Here is a 19,373-nt window from a genome sequence, read left to right on the forward strand (position 1 = left end):
TTTTTTCAAAATAATCCCGTCTAGATGGCGGGGGAGGGCGTTTTGAAATAAGGTATTTCGAAAAAGCACCTGGATGCCATTATGTAAATGAAGCATGAGATTTGTAAATTCATGCTTCATTTGCAGTTTCGCTCAGCTGCATTTGCATTCTTCTCTTTAAAGAGGAATGCAGTGTAGACATACCCTAAACCTCAGATTGAGGAGATCTCTGTTCCCAAAGAACCAGCAGAGGCAATTGGGGCCATGGTACACCTGGGGCTAATTGACCAGGTCTGCAGAGTCAGGCCATCTTAGGCCAATTAGGACACCTGAGGGTAATTAAGAAAACCAGTTCAGATTGACTATAAAAGAAGCTTTTCCTACATTTGGGGCACACGTGTAGCTGAGAGGATGGAGGAGGGTGCCGCTGGGAGTAGGAGGAAAAGAGACAACAACTGAACACTATGAGGATGAACCAGACAGAAGGAAGGTGTTGGGGAAGGTGTGGGGAAGTAGCCCAGGGGTCTTGGAGCTGTTTTATAGCAGGTGTCAGGGAATTCACAAGGACAGCTACTATTACAGGTTCTTGGGCTAGAACCTGGAATAGGGGGTGGGCCAGGACTCCCCCCACCCAACACCCACCTCCCCATTTCCATTCAGGGAAAAGGACTGTGGAGTTTATTCTCCATTTTACTATATGCTGGCCAATGATGAAAAGAGCTCAACAAACAGCAAACTAAAGCCCTAGGCATGGTGCCTAAAACTCTGGGCTGCTGTGAGCCTCTGAGGCAAGCAAAAATCCACCAGGAAGCACAGGACTCACCAAGTTTTCATAGGTGTTTTGTCACAATAGCTATTTAAACTCAGACTACCTTCTGCAATGGTAATCCATGAAGAAAGAGGAGTATTCACCATAACTGAGCAAAGATGTCCTGAGTTATTATTCTGGATTGAAATCTACCCCACATCTGAATTTCAGAACCAGCTCCAAACTTCCCAGATCAACTGCTAATACAATTGGAGTACCCAATATACCCATGATTAAATACATACTAATACAGAATTAAAAAGACCAGGGCACATGCAAAGTTTGCAAATTCACATCATAACCTTGACAAATCTAGGGCCCTGGTCATATGCACTTTTGCTAATGAAACTGATCTGAAATCATAGCAACTTTCAATAGAAAAAATATATAAACAAAATCTTGCTGTCAGATATATATATATGGAGAACTCCAAGTGCAGTAAAAGAGAATTATATCTGTGGATCTAGCAGCAGACTTTGGCTCTTTATAGTTTAATGAGAATGATGGAAATAACGAATAGGCATATTTGAAATCATAACGAGCTAGATGTACGAGTAGCTATGGAAAAACTAATATAGCTTATGATTATGCTGATATCAATACAGTTGCATTATTTCATAGTAAACTACTTCTCCCATCTATTATCTAACAATTATCTGACAAGTGACTCAAACAATCTTGCTCTAGAGTTTTGATACAGGCAGTAAGTCGACAATACCCTAGATATGTCTTAGCTGCTTTTATGATTTTGTTTAATAGGCAGTGACTGGAATAAGCAATCTTTTTTGACCTCTCACCATGTAATGAAGAACTAACTTATGCAGGATATCAAGCATAGGTGGAAGATAAATGTGGGGATCCTAATTCCTTTAATTTTCACGTATGGAATAGAGAAACATGTGTGTCAGGGACAGAAAGATTCAAGCTAAAAGAGTAATTTTCCAAGCATCTAGCTATGACAATAGATCAATAATAGTGTTTCAAATCCAATCACTAATAAAATTTTGTTTGTAAAAATGGATTTTCATATTTTATCACTAAGATCATATGTAGAATAGATCTAAGAGTGCAAAATAAGTTCCACGTCCATTGAATTATTGTTTTATACTGTAAAATATACAGTTTTATTCACCTGGTGCATGGCTTAGTCAGTCCTGTATAGCTTGTTTTACTGAAAAGCCACTGAGTGTTACTGACATACCATACAAAACAGTCTTTTTGTGTAAATTCTTGTAACTTAAAAAAAACCTTTTACATTCAGCTTCTATGTATTCATGACATGGGGATTGTTTTCCCTTTTGAAATCTGTATGTGATAGCACCCTTTGAATTGGAGTAAGTGAAATTCTCCCTGAAACTCAATTCTATTTAGGACAGTGGTGAAAATAAAAATGGTAAAATTAAATAGCACGACTCTGTTTGCCATATTTTTTCTGTTGCCAACCTTTAAGGGTATGTCTACACTACCACCCTAGTTCGAACTAGGGTGGGTAATGTAGGCATTCGAAGTTGCAAATGAAGCCCACGATTTAAATATCCCGGGCTTCATTTGCATCTTGCCAGGTGCCACCATTTTTAAATCCCTGTTAGTGTGGACTCTGTGCCCGCGGCTACACGCGGCACAGAGTAGGTAGTTCGAATTAGGATTTCTAATTCAAACTACCGTTACTCCTCATGGTACGAGGTGTACCGGTAGTTCGAATTAGAAAGCCTAATTCGAACTACCTACTCAGTGCCATGTGTAGCCGCGGGCACGGAGTCCACACTAACGGGGATTTAAAAATGGCGGCACCAGGCAAGATGCAAATGAAGCCCGGGATATTTAAATCCCGGGCTTCATTTGCAACTTCGAATGCCTACATTAACCACCCTAGTTCGAACTAGGGTGGTAGTGTAGACATACCCTAACAGTGGAAGAGGGAAAAGAATGAACATGAAACAAATGAAATCCTCAATGATGGTTAAAACAAAATATACTGACAAAGAGAAAACATAATTTATCCTATACGCACATTTACTTGATCCATGATACAGTAAGTGCATATAGAGTAAGATAATTTTAAAAATTATAGAATCAGTGATCCCAAAATAGGTTGGCTCTGGTCTTTGACTACCACATGCCTACTTATGATCTTCCCCAGAAAGCTGGAGAAACAAACTGGAACTGAAGTTCACTACATATGTTCTGTCAAGCCAATGAAATAAACATACCCCCAAATCCTCGATCAGGAGTTTTCTATCTACTACCCAAGATCCACAAACCTAGAAATCCCTGATGACCCATCATCTCAGGCATTGGCATACTTATAGCAGGATTATCTGATTATATTGACTCTCTCCTCATACCCTGTGCTACCAGCACTCCTAGCTACCTTCAAGACACCACTGAATTCCTGAGGAAATTACAGAACATCAGTAATCTTCCTGAAGACACCATCCTGGCTACCGTGGTTGTAGAAGCTCTTTTCACCAATATTCCACATGAATATGGATTACTAGCCATGAGGAACACTATCACTGATGATGCCACTGTACACTTGATTACAGAGCTCTGCAACTTTGTCTTCACACATAACTATTTCCAGTTTGGGGACAATTTATATCTTCAAGTTAGCAACACAGTTATGGGCACCCACATGGCCCCAAAATATGCCAACATCTTTATGGCTGATCTCGAACAATATTTCCTCAGCTCTCACCCCCTAGCACCTTTACTCTACTTACGCTACATTGATGACATTGTCATCATATGGACCCACGGGAAGGAGACCCTTGAAGAATTCCACAGGGATTTCAACAACTTCCATCCCACCATCAATCTCAGCCTGGACCAGTCCACACAAGAGATCCACTTCCTTGACTCTACAGTAAAATTACACAGCAGTCACATTTCCACCACCTTGTACCCGAAACCTACTGACTGCTACTCTTACCTACATGCCTCCAGCTTCCATCCAAGACACATTTCACAGTCAATTGTTTATAGTCAGACCCTAAGATACAACCGGATTTGCTCCAATCCCACAGACAGAGACAAACACCTATAGGATCCATATCAAGCATTCTTAAAACTTAAATATCCACCCAGAGAAATGAAAAAAAAACACAGATTGACAGAGCCAGATGAGTACCCAGACATCAGCTACTTCAAGATAGGCCCAACAAAGAAAACAACAGAAAACCACTGGTCATCACCTACAGCCCCCAACTTAAAACCCCTCCAGTGCATTATTAGCAATCTACAACCTATCTTGGAAAATGAATCTATTCTGGAAAATGACCCCTCACTCTCACAGGCCTTAGGAGACAGGACAATTCTCACCTACAGACAATCCCCTAACCTCAAACGGATTCTTTCCATCAACCACACAGAACACCTCCTTCATATTCACCCAAGAACCCATCCCTGCAATCAACCCCAGTGCCAACTCTGTCCACATATCTATACAAGAGACATCATCACAGGACCTAACCACATAAGCCAGTGTGAGATCTACGCCATCAAGTGCCAGCAATACCCCTCTACCATGTATATTGGCCAAACTGGACAGTCTCTATGACAAAGGATTAATGGACACAAATCAGATATTTAAAATGGTAACACACAGAAACAGGTTGGGGAACATTTCAGCTTGCCTGGGCGCTCATTAATGGACCTAAAGTGTCTGTATTATTTCAAAGCAAATTCCAAAGAACCCTGGAGAGAGAAACTACAGAACTGGGTTACATTTACAAGTCTGACACCTTGAATAGAGGTTTAAACAAAGACTTGACCTGGATGGGCCACTACTTTCCACATCCTAATAACATAAAATGCTAAGCACCAGGTACTTAGTATACATATATCCCACTCTATTAGCCTCATTTAGCATGGACACTCTAATTAACAACATTTTTTTCTCCATTTTTCCCCTTCTCTTTCCCTCCCCATCCCCTCTCTTTCTGCTATTTATTTGCAACCTGGACCCCTTTACTCCATTCATCTGAAGAAGTGGATTGTGCCCACAAAAGCTCATGATACCATCTACACATTTTGTTGGTCTCTAAGGTGCTGCAGGACTATTCGCTGTTTTTTAAGTTTTTTTGAGGAGAGTGTTTCTCACTAGATTGTCCTGCCAGCAGTCTCTTCTCATTTTAAACTTGAGCGGCTGCCAGTTCTATCCACTCAATTGATCTTAAGTGTAGTGTTATTACAGAAGATAGAAGAGCTGTCTCAGATAGCTAGGACCTAAACCTTTATCAGGCTTTATCATTCAACCAGTATCTTGATTTGTATCAAGAAAAAAATTTAAAGCTTGTGTAGTAAATAGAGCAGTGGTACATATGCTCCCCAAGAGAAATACCACCAGGACCACAGAATTACAAAAGTGAAGACTTATCATAGCTATTCTTTTCTTTACTCTTACTGTAGCACACTATTTTGCAGCAGAAAGATGAACCAGTGGTGCATATTCAGCTTGCTCTACTCCTTTCAGGAAGCCCACCACTACTCAACCTTCCTGAAGATAGCAGATAAGGATGAGTTTTATTTGGCACCCTCATCTAAAAGAGACTAAAGTTTGGCATGTAATTTATCATTAATCACTGGCATGCAATATAGTACTCATGTATTAGCAGCTCTATCCTAACTACATTGCTTCTGCGATTACATGGTCTTTCCAGAACAGGACTAAGGCCGATTGGTATAAGGAAGCTTACACTCTTTCTCTGCATGTGTTACAACTTTTCTGTGGGAAGATAAGGTACTTCCATCAGGTACCTTACTTGAGCTCTAGCGCCTGGTCTACACCTCATGGGAAAGTTTATGCAACTCCAGTTACATAAATTACATAGCTGAATTTGACGTATCTTAAAATCCCTGTCCCCATAGTGGGAAGTCAACAGGAGAAAATGTTCCCATCAGCTTCCCTTACTCCTCATGAGGACTAGAAGTACCAGTGCCAACAGGGGTGCCATTTGAGTTTGATCTATACTACACCCATTAAATCAATCCCTGGAAGATTGACCACAGCAGCCCACAGTAGACATGCCCTGGAAGTCGTTTAAATACACTTCTCAGATAAGGGGATCTTAGCTGATAAAAATGAATTGAGCATATTCTCCCAGATGTTGTGTTGATAAGTGAGGCTTATTTCCTGTTCCTTTTGTATCCCAGTAACTGTTTTGCCTGAATGTGCCTTTTTCTCTTCACATGTTTCAGAAGCATTTGAATTTTTTTAAAACTGTCTATGTAAAAGACATGAAAATAAAAAAGAAATGTTTATGGCCTTTATAACTATTGCAGAAGTTGTTCTGTAATATGCTTTCATGTGCATTTCTGTGTTCTAATATTCTAAGATTCATTCTTTTGGGGGAATGAGATGAACAGGAATCTACTTAAACATAATAAAACAAACATATGCGCAGTATCATTTGGAGGAAAATGAGAACAATTGTGAGCACTGGGTTAAACACAGAATCTTCTGGATAAGGCCTCACCAGACACCAAGGAGCTATAATCATGCAAATAAAGGTGTTAGTACATCTCCTTGGAATTGGATTACCTTGGTTTCTATTTTAAAGCTGGGTTTATATCCAACGTAACTGAGTACATTTAATATACAGTACACAATAGCAAAATAAAGTGTGTTGTGTATTGAGATTACAGAGGAAGCCAAATGGGAATTGTTTTGGGCTATGTATCACAGCCTCAACTGGTTTAAAAAGAATTCAGTGGAACCACTAGCTGGATTTACACTAGCTGAAGTAACGGCCCTATATCTCTGCAAATTCACTCATAGGAAAATAGGCAAGTCTTTAAAGTACTATATATAATTGTTTGGGGTTTTTTTCATTGAATATATAAGTAGCTGAACAAGTTCATCTAATTATGCACCTGAGGGGAAAAAAGGCATGATACAAACCTACTGAAAGCAAAACAGACTAAACTAAAGCTTTCACTCTACAACTCACTCTCTTGCAACAAAGTTAATGTATTGCTAAATCATAGTGTAAGAAATCAACCCTACACTGTCGTAATTTCTGGTTTGCTTTCAGGCATTTCAATTTCAATGAATGCAATGGTGCCTGAAGAATGATTTCAAGGAGGGGCAAGACTCGTCTAGCATTGATTTATCTTATTATATCCTCCAAGTCATATGGGGCAGACCATAGACATAACACAACAGAATGTGTCAATATGTTGCTTTGAGGGACTATTCCTCTAAGCATGCCCTTCAGAGGAACTGCATGGCCTGTCCACCATAGAAGTGATAGGAGAAAGGAATCCAGAAGTGATAGGAGAAAGGAATCCAGAGAGAGATCAGCTCTTGAAGATGCCAAACAGCATTGCTGAATATGCAAAGCAGTGAGACAACGAAATGATGAGATCTTGGTGGGTGCCTGCTGACCTAGGGTGATATTTTATAGAACTCAGTCAGAATATCGTATTTACTCATTCATAAGCTGAATTTATTTATATATTTGGTAAAAAAGTAAAGCACCAAAGAGCAGGAGGCAGCTTATCAACGGGTCTAAACCAAAAAGGTGACCATTTTAAGCTCTGTTGAATTATGGAATTGACTAGCTAGTACATTGTCACTGCAGATCAAGATCTAGCAAATTCTGACTCCCAGCCATCAGAGTTAAGCCACTGATATTTTATTCACCTGGCACAAAGCCCTGCAGCTCCCTGGGGCTGTGCTTTGCTGTGCCAAGCCAACAGGAGCTACAGAAGGGACCTCCTGCATGTCTCTGATCCTGTGCTGCTTCTCACAGCTCCCATTGGCCACGCATGGTGAACTTCAGCTACCAGGAGCTATGGGGCTCCAAGTAGACAAAACATCCTGGCACATGAGCAACTTACCCTCTTTGCCACCCCTGTTGTAGACCGCCAATGATTGAACATCAGTTCTGGACTCCCTTCTTTTATAAAATTACTCAAATTTTATTTTTGCTCAAATTGTATCTTTCTTATGTTATAGTTGAGATAATACATTAATATAACTAAAATGCATGGATATCGCTAATATATTTTCTCTGTTCATGTCTAAAACACTTAAAAACACGTGCTTCCCTAAAGTTCAGTTTTCCTAATAATAGCTTTTCCTAGTATTGTTTTACTTCAGGACTAGATTATAATGATTTGTATAGCTCATACTTATATTGATCATGAAATAATTTACTGGTGTCAATACTGCAGCTGTTTAAAGTTGCAAAGGCTTTGTTTAGTGGATTAGATTGGCTTGAAATGAATGTAAAAGAGGGGTGCTGCAGATCCCCATGAAATTTGACCCAGGAATTTCACAAAATGCTAGATTTTACAAGCTAATTTGAAAAATATAATGAATGATAGTACTGTGGCATTGGTGCAGCTTGATCTCTTCATTAATTTTGACCACTGGACCTCATAAATCTCAAGCTAACATGTAGAATCAATGCAATCTGTAATTCAATTTAAATAGGCTATTATCACTACAGACATGCCAATCTACAGGACTGCTTTGAAATAAACAAAGAATAATAATAATTTGACAATGATAAAGCAAGTGATATTCCTATGTAAAGTCCTACAAAATCTGTAATTAATTATTTGATAAGATTTTCATACTAAAATTTAAATTGATCAGCTATGAAATCAAAAGAAAATAGTCTGCTTATGACGTAGCATTCAAACTTAAAGTTGTCAGTTATGCAGAAGCAAACAATAATTGTGTCACTGCTCATGAATTCTGCATCAATGAGAAGCAAGTAAGAGAATGGCAAAAAAACCCACAATAAAACACATGGTAAGAAGTAAGAAAAAAGGTCCAACAAGGTGCACTTCATTTCCTGAGCTGGAGAAAGAACTCAGTGATTGGGTTGTTGAATGTCGACAAAATGTGTACTTCATCACTAGAACTGGAATTCATCTGCATACTCTGCAAATGTCAAAAGACAAATAAATACACGTTAGTAAAACTGTCAATGTTTGTTGCATTGGCAGGTTAATGTACTCACTTCATGAACCGTCACGGTCTCTATCTTTGTAGGAATAAAGATAATGCAAAAGCTGCCAAGAGGTCTGGAAGAAAAATCAAATCTTTCCAAAGGTTTATTATAATACATTGAAAGAAATATGCGTTTGAGTTGTCACAAATAGGAAATATGGACAAAACACTGATGACATTCGATCTCCCAAGAAATAGAATGGTAATCAGTGTTGGTGAAAAAACAGTTTCAATTAAAACCACTGGCTATGAAAAAAATTATTTTTATGGTGGTTTTATCATGTGGGGTCACTGGATCAAAGCTCCTTTCTGTTATTTTTAAAAGAAAAACCTTGCCTAAACACATGTAATTTCCTGCTGGTGTCATCGTATGTACACATGAAAAAGACTGGATGGATGAAAGTGTGGAATAAGAGACCAGGAGCACTTCTTAAGAAACCTGCTATTCTCATTTGGGACATGTGCAGGGCATTCAAGATGAATGAGTAAAACATGTGGCCAAAAAATTGAAAATTTCTTTGGCTGTAATACCTGGAGACTTAACTTCTGTTCTACAACTACTTGATGTTTGCCTGAATAAACCCTCTAAAGACAAGCTGTGCAAAATGTGGCCTGAATAGATGAACTCTGACATGGCAAAGTTGAGAACAGGAGGGAATCTTATGAAGCCTGAAATAAATCTGGTTGCCCAGTGGCCAAGGATGCCTGGGAGACCTCAGAAATGATAAAAAAATAATTTAGGAAATACTGTACCAGCAATTCGTTCAATGGGTCAGAAGACAGACCCATACATCTATAATGACAATGCAAGTGCAGCTATGACTGAAGCTGAGTTTAATGACCTTTTTAGCGAATTGGGATCTGATTTTGACTTCTACGGCTTTTAAGACCTTTTAAATAAGTGTGCTAGAATGATATGAGACTTTAAAATCAGCAAGTGGATATTTACAACATTGACTAATCTTGAAGTAATGTGAATACATATTTGTTTCATTATAACAGGTTTTTCATTAGATTACATTAAAATAATTCTAGCAAAACTTTTCCAAGTTTCTTTTGATGACAACTTTTAAAATATATCAGAGATCAGCAAACTTTGGCTCCCAGTGCATCAGAATCAGCCACTGCACATCAGGCCATTTTGCTTACCTGGAGTTTTGAGAGGCACAGAATCCTCCAGCCCCAACATTCCCAGTCAATAAGAGCTGCCGAAAGCAGCACAGGCCGAGGGACATGTTGGCCACCACTTCCCATAGCTCCCATTGGCTGGGAACAGTGAATCACAGCCACTGGGAGCTGAGGAGCTCCATGCCTGTGGATGTTCCAGGTAAATAAAGCATCCTGGTGCACTAGCAGCTTACCCTGATGGGTCAGGAGCCAAAGATTGCCAACTGGCTCTGGTGAGGCCACATCTGGAGTAATGTGTCCAGTTCTGGGGCCCCCACTATAGAAAGGATGTAGACGCATTAGAGAGGGTCTACCAGAGGCCAACCATAATTATAAGGGGGCTGAAGCACATGACCTATGAAGAGAGACTGAGGGATTTGGGCTCATTTAGTCTGAAGAAGAGAAGAGTGAGGGGGGATTTGATAGCAGCCTTCAACTTCCTGAAGGGAAGTTCCAAAGAGGATGGAGAAAGGCTGCTCACAATAGTGACAGATGGCAGAACAAGGAGCAATGGTCTCAAGTCACAGTGGGAGAGTTCTAGGTTGGATATTAGGAAAAACTATTTCATTAGGAGAGTGGTGAAGCATTGGAATGGTTTACCTACGGAGGAGGTGGAATCTCCATCTCTAGAGGTTTTTAAGTCTCAGCTTGACATTTCTCTGGCTGGGTTGATTTAGTTGGGATTGGTCCTGCCTCGAGTAGGGGGCTGGACTTGATGACCTCCTGACCTCTCTTCCAGCTCTATGATTGTATGATTCTATAACCCCTGAAATACAGGGTCCACTTATCAAAGGGTCATACGGATTTTGCCATTTTTATCTATCCATCTTGGGGGATCAGCTTATAAGCAAATGGGTAATGAAGGAATATAAATGATACATTGTTTAGATTAAAATTTCTCTGTTTATCCTAGCAAAGATGGAGCTCTGTGAAAGTAAAATGTATCCCTATCCTTTTCATGACCATTGTTTATATTTTAATGCTAATTTGTCAATGTTTTTAGGAAATTGTATATTCTTTTTTTATGGAGTGCTTCTAATTTAAGTATGCTTACCTGAGTACTAGCTGGGAATCAGTCACTTGCAAAGTGATAGACTAAAATCAATTGAAAAACAAATGAATTATATGAAACATATACAATTATATGAAAACATATAATTTGTTCAGAACAATCTACTTCACAACTTTCTCAGCCCTTTACACCTGGACCTTTTAAAATCACATTCTGGGTACATTTTGTAATACTTTCTTTATACTAACTACTAAATCTTTACTATCAATTAAGCACTAAATCTTTATCGTTATGATTTCTGCAGTAGTTAAAATTAGGATCATATATCACACATTTGATGTGTAAAAAGTAAAAGATACTGACAATGGCTTAATAGCTTCCCTGGTGGTTTCAATCTTTATTTTAAAAAACAAATGTTCTAATGCGTATATATCGTAGAGACAAGATTTGGATTGGACTAGCTAGAACAGCTTCCTTATATTGGTCAGATCAAACTGCAAATAACATTGTAAAGGTCCCACCACATTTGAACTACAGAGTCACAAAACATAACAGTCTGATGTGTACGGGTTCTTTATCTATAACAATATGTGTACAAAAATAAATAAACAGCACAAGGCTATCTACACTCTGGGGAAAAGCCCAAAGATGTATCAAGGCAGTATTGGTATTAGAAAATATTTAAATCTTGATTTATCATGGTCAAGCTTACATTTCCAAGACTACCATTTTTCTAAGAATTTAAAATATTTCGCAAAGATTTCTATATATTTATGAAGGGTTCCTTTAAAAATGTCATCAGTCATTTTCTAGGACAGTGGCTCTGATTCCTGAAAGTTCAATTCTTTGTTGAAAAATTATCTTTTATGTCCAGTTTGTTTGGATCTTAAAAATACACTTTTATATATTCAGAACAAAGCCTGGGATAGGTAATTTTTTGGTGTTTTTGTTTGTTTGGTTTTTGCTTTTTTAATACTGGACCATTTCAGGTGAGACCATTCTTATAAGATGCAGTTGCTCATCTAAGTACTCCTGTCTCCTTTGTTGTCTGTGAGGGCACTTAATTGAAGATATTATATTGCAGCTGAATAACCAAGCCTGTAACTATTTCATTTACCTAAAGCAATTTATTCAAGGTTCCATCATCATGCTGCTTTGAAGTTCAAGAAGAAAGAGGTTATACTTAATGAGGGCTATTTGAAGAGCCCCACTGCAGCTGCAGCCTCTGCAGATACAGTAGTCTGGGAGGCAATATACTGTATTGTGATGTAGATTTGCTTCAGAGTGCATCTGCAACAAACAAGATCATTTCCCATGGTTTTCACTGTATTTCTTCTATTATTCATAGAAAACAATGTAAATGAAGCTATAAATTTTACCACATACTAAAAGTGGAAGGAAGATAATGGAAATCGTGAATTATGAATGAATCACTGTTATTGTAATTCCTCAAGGATTCTAATGTAGATGATTATATTCATGCAAAGACACTAGCTAAACTTTTATATGTTGATCTTTAACAATGATTTTAAGATTATAATTAGTATATACAATTCATGGATTTGTTTTCTGTATCAATGCCAACTATAACCAACCATCAAAAGACAATTACATATCAGTGCTACCTAGGGGCAGACAAGTACTTTTATATTTGGGATTACTGAATTGGGAAAAGAATGATAATAACCTCCAAAAAATGTGTTTCCCAGCTACCACATGTGTTCTTTCACATTTAAATGAGCCACAGGCAAACTTTGTGGCATATTTTGCAATGAGTGCATTTAAGTGCCAAGAAATAAGCAATATGACAAATTTTCCCTTCTTTATTCATGGGTGGACTGACTCAATCAAAAAGTTTTTAAGAGGAAAGATTCCACTTCCAGATGTGATTCAAACAGCTACAAATACATTTTGCTACATTTGTTTTTATAACAAAGGATGCCAGTCAGTAATTACTCTCTTATCCATTATGACCCATTCTCCTAACTTAATGATAGGATGAGAACCTGGAACTATTCTGGTTTGATAATGATTGGAAATGATTAGAATTACTTCACTGATTCTATTTTAGATAGATCCTATGGAAAAATTCAAACATAATTCAAATCAGCAGTAATACTGACTGTGCCTTGAGGCAAAGACAGTTCTCATCCCACAAAAGTAATTCATGTTTAAGAATGTGTGTGCTACAATGCAATTCTTATAGGGCTATATCCTACCATCCTTACTAATTACAGTCACTGGATTTTGCCCAAATAAGGACTGAAGGATTTTGCCCATAGCAATTATCCAGAGCAAACATATTATCCATTTGCTTTACCTGTAGATACCAAATAATGGACTGGTCCCACAACTCCTACTCCTCTGAAAAGCTCCATTGTCTTTAATGAAATTTCTCACATGAGTAATGATTGCTGGAGTGGGCCCAAAATTTTGCTGAGGATTCCTTACGTTAATGCCAGATGGAAGTGCTCTGAATCATAATTATGGCATCATGGGCATGTCTCCATTGCTAAAAATAGAACTAAGTTGTGGTTTCAGAATTATTTTAAACCCCACCCCCAACCCTATCACCAAGTTAAGCAAACTACTTTGGCATGAAAATTGCCAGGTTTACTATAAAGGGAATGGAAAATGTTTTCAGGAAAGTTTGAAAAAATCAGTAAAGCCATTATTAAATCATTGGTTGTAATTAAAAAATTCAAATCAGGATACCCTTTTCCTGTTTAGTGATAGAGATGCAGCCATGTTAGTCTGGTCTAGCTGAAACAAAAGATAGAACTATGTAGCACTTTAAAGACTAACAAGATGGTTTATTAGGTGATGAGCTTTCATGGGCCAGACCCACTTCCTCAGATCAATATGTGAAAGAAAATGGGCTCAACCATGTATACCAAAGTGATACAATCAAAAAAATGAACACATGTGAAATTGACAAATCAAATTTTAGAACAGAGGGGGGAAGGTTAGTGTCTGTGAGGTAATGACATGGAGTGATAATAGGGGAAGTTTCTGTGAGGTAATGACATTGGGGTGATAATTGGGGAAGCTATCTTTGTAATGGGTGAGATAATTAGAGTCTTTGTTTAAACCCATACATAAAGTGTCAAATTTAAGCATGAATGACAGTTCTGAAGTTTCTCGTTGAAGTCTGGAGTTAAAGTCTCTTTGAAGCAATATGCATGTTTTAAGGTCCTTCAGGGAATGGTCAGTCTGGCTGAAATGGCAAGCAACAGCTTTCTCTCTGTCTGAGACGTTTGTCCAATGTACATAGAAGATGGACACTTTAGGCACATGATGGCATAAATTATATTTCTCGATGAACAGGAATATGTGTTCTTGATCTTGTAATAGGCATGGTTAGGTCCAATAATGGTGTCAGCAGAGTAAATATGTGGACAAAGCTGGCACCAGGGTTTGTTGCAAGGGAAAGTTCCAGGGTTGGTATTAGTGTGGTATGTCCTGTGGTTGTTGGTAAGAGGTTAGGTGGTTGCCTATAGGAGACTATGGGTCTGTCTCCCAGAACCTCTCGGAATGTAATATCCTGTTCCAGTATAGGTCGTAGTTTATTGATAATGCGTTGGATGGGTTTAAGTGGGGGCTATAGGTGATGACAAGTGGTGTTCTATTGTTGGTTTTCCTGGGTCTGTCTTGAAGTAGATGGTTTCTGGGTATTCGTCTGGCTCTTTCAATTTGTTTTTTTATTTCTCCGGGTGAGTAATTGAGGTTTAAAAATGCTTGGTAGAGATCCTGAAGTTTCTGGTCTCTGTCAGTAGGATTAGAGCAGATGTGATTGTATCTAAGGGCTTGGCTATAGACGATGGATCGTATGGTGTGTCCTAAATGGGAGCTGGAGGCATGTAGGTAACTGTAGGAGTCAGTGGGTTTTCTGTAGAGAGTGGTGTCTAAGGGTATGTCTACACTACCACCCTAGTTCGAACTAGGGTGGTTAATGTAGTCTATCAAAGTTGCAAATGAAGCCCGGGATTTAAATATCCCGGGCTTCATTTGCATCTTGCCGGGCGCCGCCATTTTTAAATCCCCGGTAGTTTGGACTCCGTGCCCATGGCTACACGCGGCACGGAGTAGGTAGTTCGAATTAGGCTTTCTAATTCGAACTACCGTTACTCCTTGTTGAACAAGGTGTGACGGTAGTTCGAATTAGAAAGCCTAATTCGAACTACCTACTCCGTGCCGCGTGTAGCCGCGGGCACGGAGTCCGAACTACCGGGGATTTAAAAATGGCGGTGCCCGGCAAGATGCAAATGAAGCCCGGGATATTTAAATCCCGGGCTTCATTTGCAACTTCGATTGACTACATTAACCACCCTAGTTCGAACTAGGGTGGTAGTGTAGACATATCCTAATTTACCGTTGGTGATTTGTACTGTGGTGTCCAGGAAATGGATCTCTCGTGTAGAATGGTCCAGGCTGAAATTGATGGTGGGGTGTAAGTTGTTAAAGTCTCTGTGGAATGTATACAGTGTATCATGGCCATGGGTCCAGATCATAAAGATGTCATCGATGTAGCATAAGTAGAGAATGGATAAAAGGGGACGGGATCTGAGGAAACATTGTTCTAAGTTAGCCATAAAGATGTTAGCGTACTGTGGGGCCATGTGGGTACCCTTGGCTGTGCTGCTGATCTGGAGGTATAAGTTGTCCCCAAATTGGAAATAATTGTGGGTGAGAACAAAGTTACACTGGTCTGCTACCAGATTGGCAGTGCTATCCTCTGGGATAGTGTTTCTAATTGCTTGTAATCTGTCTTCATGTGGGATGTTGGTGTAGAGAGCTTCTACATCCATGGTAGCAAGGATGGCGATATAAGGGAGGTTATCAATGTTTTGTAGTTTTCTCAGGAAGTCAGTAGTATCTCAGAGATAGCTGGGAGTGTTGGTTGCGTAGGGTTTGAGAAGAGAGTCTACATAGCTGTATAATCCAGTAGTGAGCATGCTGATACCTGAGATGATGGGGCGTCCAGGGTGTCCAAGTTTATGGATTTTGGGAAGCTCCTGAGTAGAGGTAGGGAGCTTTTCCTGTTTAGATGGACTGAGTGGCTTTCTGTTTGCTCCTAGAAAGACAAGTCAGTAGCGATAGTACTGGGGTAAGCTCTGAGGTGACAGGTTTCCACCTTCCAAAAAACCCCCACAACAATAACAATTGGCATAATTATTATCTGTCTCAGACAAGTAGGCAAGGGTCTAATTAGGATCTGAGATGGAAGTACCCTGTCTCCCCCCAATTCATTGTTGAAGCATATTGAGATATGATGAGAAAGTTGTGACTGCCACTACTCATGCTGTACCTCGGACTGTGGAGAAATATGAGTTAATGATCCAGGGCTATTAAATGAGACTTTCCTAAATGCTATAAGAAACAAAAGAAGTAGACAAAGAAGGAATGACTAGAGTCTTTTAAGGTAATTTTGGAAATATTACAATGAACACAAAATTAAAATTGATTACTACACAGACATGTCAGTGTTTCTTTTTGAATGAAGATATTCCATAATTACAAATGATAATCTAGGCATCACCAAATGAAATGAATAGGTAGCAGGTTTAAAACAAACAAAAAGGGGTATTTCTTCACTCAATGCACAGTCAACCTGTGGAACTCCTTGCCAGATGAGTTGTGAAGCCCAAGTCTTTAACAGGGTTCAAAAAAGAGTGAAGTAAATTCATGGAGTATAGGTCCATCAATGGTTATTAGCCAGGATGAGTAGGAATGGTATCCCTACCCTCTGTTAGAGACTGGGAATGGGTAACATCACTTGATGATTCCTAGTTCTGTTCATTTCCTCTCGAGGCACCTAGCATTGGCAGGAGTACAGGATACTGGGCTAGATGGACCTTTGGTCTGACCCAGTATGGCCATTCTTATGATCTACCAAAGGTCATTATTTTGGAGGTGAAATTGTGGGAAAGAAAAAAACTTTGCTTGCATTTATTGAAAGGAAACAGACAAATGTCATCACAACGATTTCATGGTCTGGTTCCTTATGTATGGTTTTTGCTAATATTTTGTTCCCCTTTAAACCATGAGATGGAATTCTTAGGGGTTTAACTCTGCTACTCTGTGTACGTGCAACTGACACTCTCTTTTTTCTGAATGTGATAGGCTTACAATAGCCCTTGCAATAGCATAGAAGAGCAAAGATGCAAACAAGCAGTGTTCCAGGATGATTTATGGTAGAGTTCACATTGTGACATACTAAAACCATAAATTGTCTCCAAAACTCTACTAAAAGTGAGACCCGAGGAAAAATGTAAAAGTTTGTTAGTTTAGCATCATTAAAGTGGAAAATGAAAGTGATTAAATTGATTTAAGAACTCTCTATATCAGAATTAGAAGTAAGTAATACCATTCTGCTACAGCATCTCACTCATACAAACCTCGTAAAATGCACCCAGCCAACTGCAGTATTCAGAGTCCATTGGTTTTCACTGTAATAAGCTTTTTGTAAAAGCACACTGAGTTAACAGTTCATCAACTCTAAACTGCTCTGCTCCTCCTTGTCATGTAAAATATTTTACAATCTAATATATATATATTAATCTTGTATTCCACATAATAGTATTCAATGTTTACATACTGCTTCATGTGTTTATAGTACTGTGCAAATGTGAACTAATGACACATACTAATTCACAACATAGACAGAAAGTAAAGTGTTTTTTCTCATTTTACACTTGGGGAAACTGAGATGGAAGTGAAGCATACTCCATAGGAAGGGCATGTCTACACTAGGAAATTATTTTGAAATAACTTAATTAGAAATAATAACTCTTGAAATAACTATTTTGAAATAAGCGTTATTCCTTGTGGAAAGCAGGATCTATTATTTCAAAATAACTGGCTTGATAGTGTGGACGCTCCGCTTGTTATTTCGAAATCAGAGGAGTTATTTTGAAATAACTCCCTAGTGTAGACCAGGGTGAAGTCACAATTATAGCTGGTAAGAGATATCAGAAGTTCTTGGTTCCCAACTCTCTGTTCAATTCCATAGGCTACACTACCGTCTTTATTCACAATATACAGTACAATGTAATGGGAGTATATTCTCTACTGTTATGCATACAACTTCCATTTCAATGAGAATTTTGACTGGATTATGGAATAACTTTTCCCTGTTGCTAAAGAAACCAATCTTTTTATAAGCAGGGCTGATAGAGCTGCCTGTTGTTCCCGTTCCCTGATACTTTCTGTTATAAGACCCTGTTTTTAGTTCCTTAAAATTTTCCACACTTTAATGGTATAGGCTAAAATTTTCCAAGCCAGTTGTGTGCCTGAAGCTATATTTTTGGGAAAATTCAATTAAAGAACAAAGCTAAGGGGGGTGGGGGGACTGTTTTGACCCATGATAAAAAATTATTTTGTTCCCCTGTACTTTGAGCCAAGGACTTCAGAGAAAATACTGGTGGGGGGGTAATATTTTGTGTCAGAATAAATTATTTACTGTTCCTATGAAATAAATCCAAGTTATTTAGGCAAATCTTTGGGAGACAGGGGGGGTCGAAATTTACACATGGTAAAAGAGACTCTTTAGATTTTAGCATTTAAAATCTGAGTTGTGTCTGTGCTGAGCATGCATGAGTCTTTCATATTGTCCAGTTCTCACCAGACTGAGCATGTGCCACCCCTACAAAAGAACTGAGCATGGTTCAGTCCAGACCTATCGAGGCAATGTTGGATTTTCACCATGTCTTCAACCAAATGCTCTGAAATAAGGACAGAAATGTTGCACCAAGCTCAGCTGTCCTGAGGCACAATTTCCCCAACTTAATTACATGTTGCTTTGAAAAAAATTAAATTTGTGACACACATTTTTGCTTTTAATTTAGTCTGTGTCAACTTGTCCTCATATTGCAGGCAAGGTTAGCCGGAGTAGCTAGTAGGACTGCTCCACAGCACTCATAAAAATGTCAATCCCATTCATACACACACGCACACACACACACACACACACACACACACACAAACTTACAATCATAGAATCCTAGGGCTGGAGGAGACCTCAGGAGGTCATTAAGTCCAACCACCTGCCCAAAGCAGGACCAACCCCAACTAAATCATCCCAGCCAGGGCTTTGTCAAGCTGGGACTGAAAAACCTGTAGAGATGGAGATGCCACCACTTCCCTAGGTAACCCATTCCAGTGCTTCACCACCCTCCTAATGAAATAGCTTCTTTCCTAATACCCAATCTAAACCTCCCCTACTGTAACTTGAGACCATTGTCCCTTGCTCTGTCATCCATCACTACAGAGAACAGCTTCTCTTCTTCTTCTTTGGAACCCCCTCTTCAGGTAGTTAAAGGCTGCTATAAAATCTCCTCTCATTCTTCTCTTCTGTAGACTAAATAAGCCCAAATCCCTCAACTTCCCCTCATAGGTCATGTGCTCCAGCCCCCAAACCATTTTTGATGCCCTCTGCTGGG

This window comes from Pelodiscus sinensis, chromosome 12 (genome assembly GCF_049634645.1).
Source record: "Pelodiscus sinensis isolate JC-2024 chromosome 12, ASM4963464v1, whole genome shotgun sequence".
NCBI lineage: Eukaryota > Metazoa > Chordata > Testudines > Trionychidae > Pelodiscus > Pelodiscus sinensis.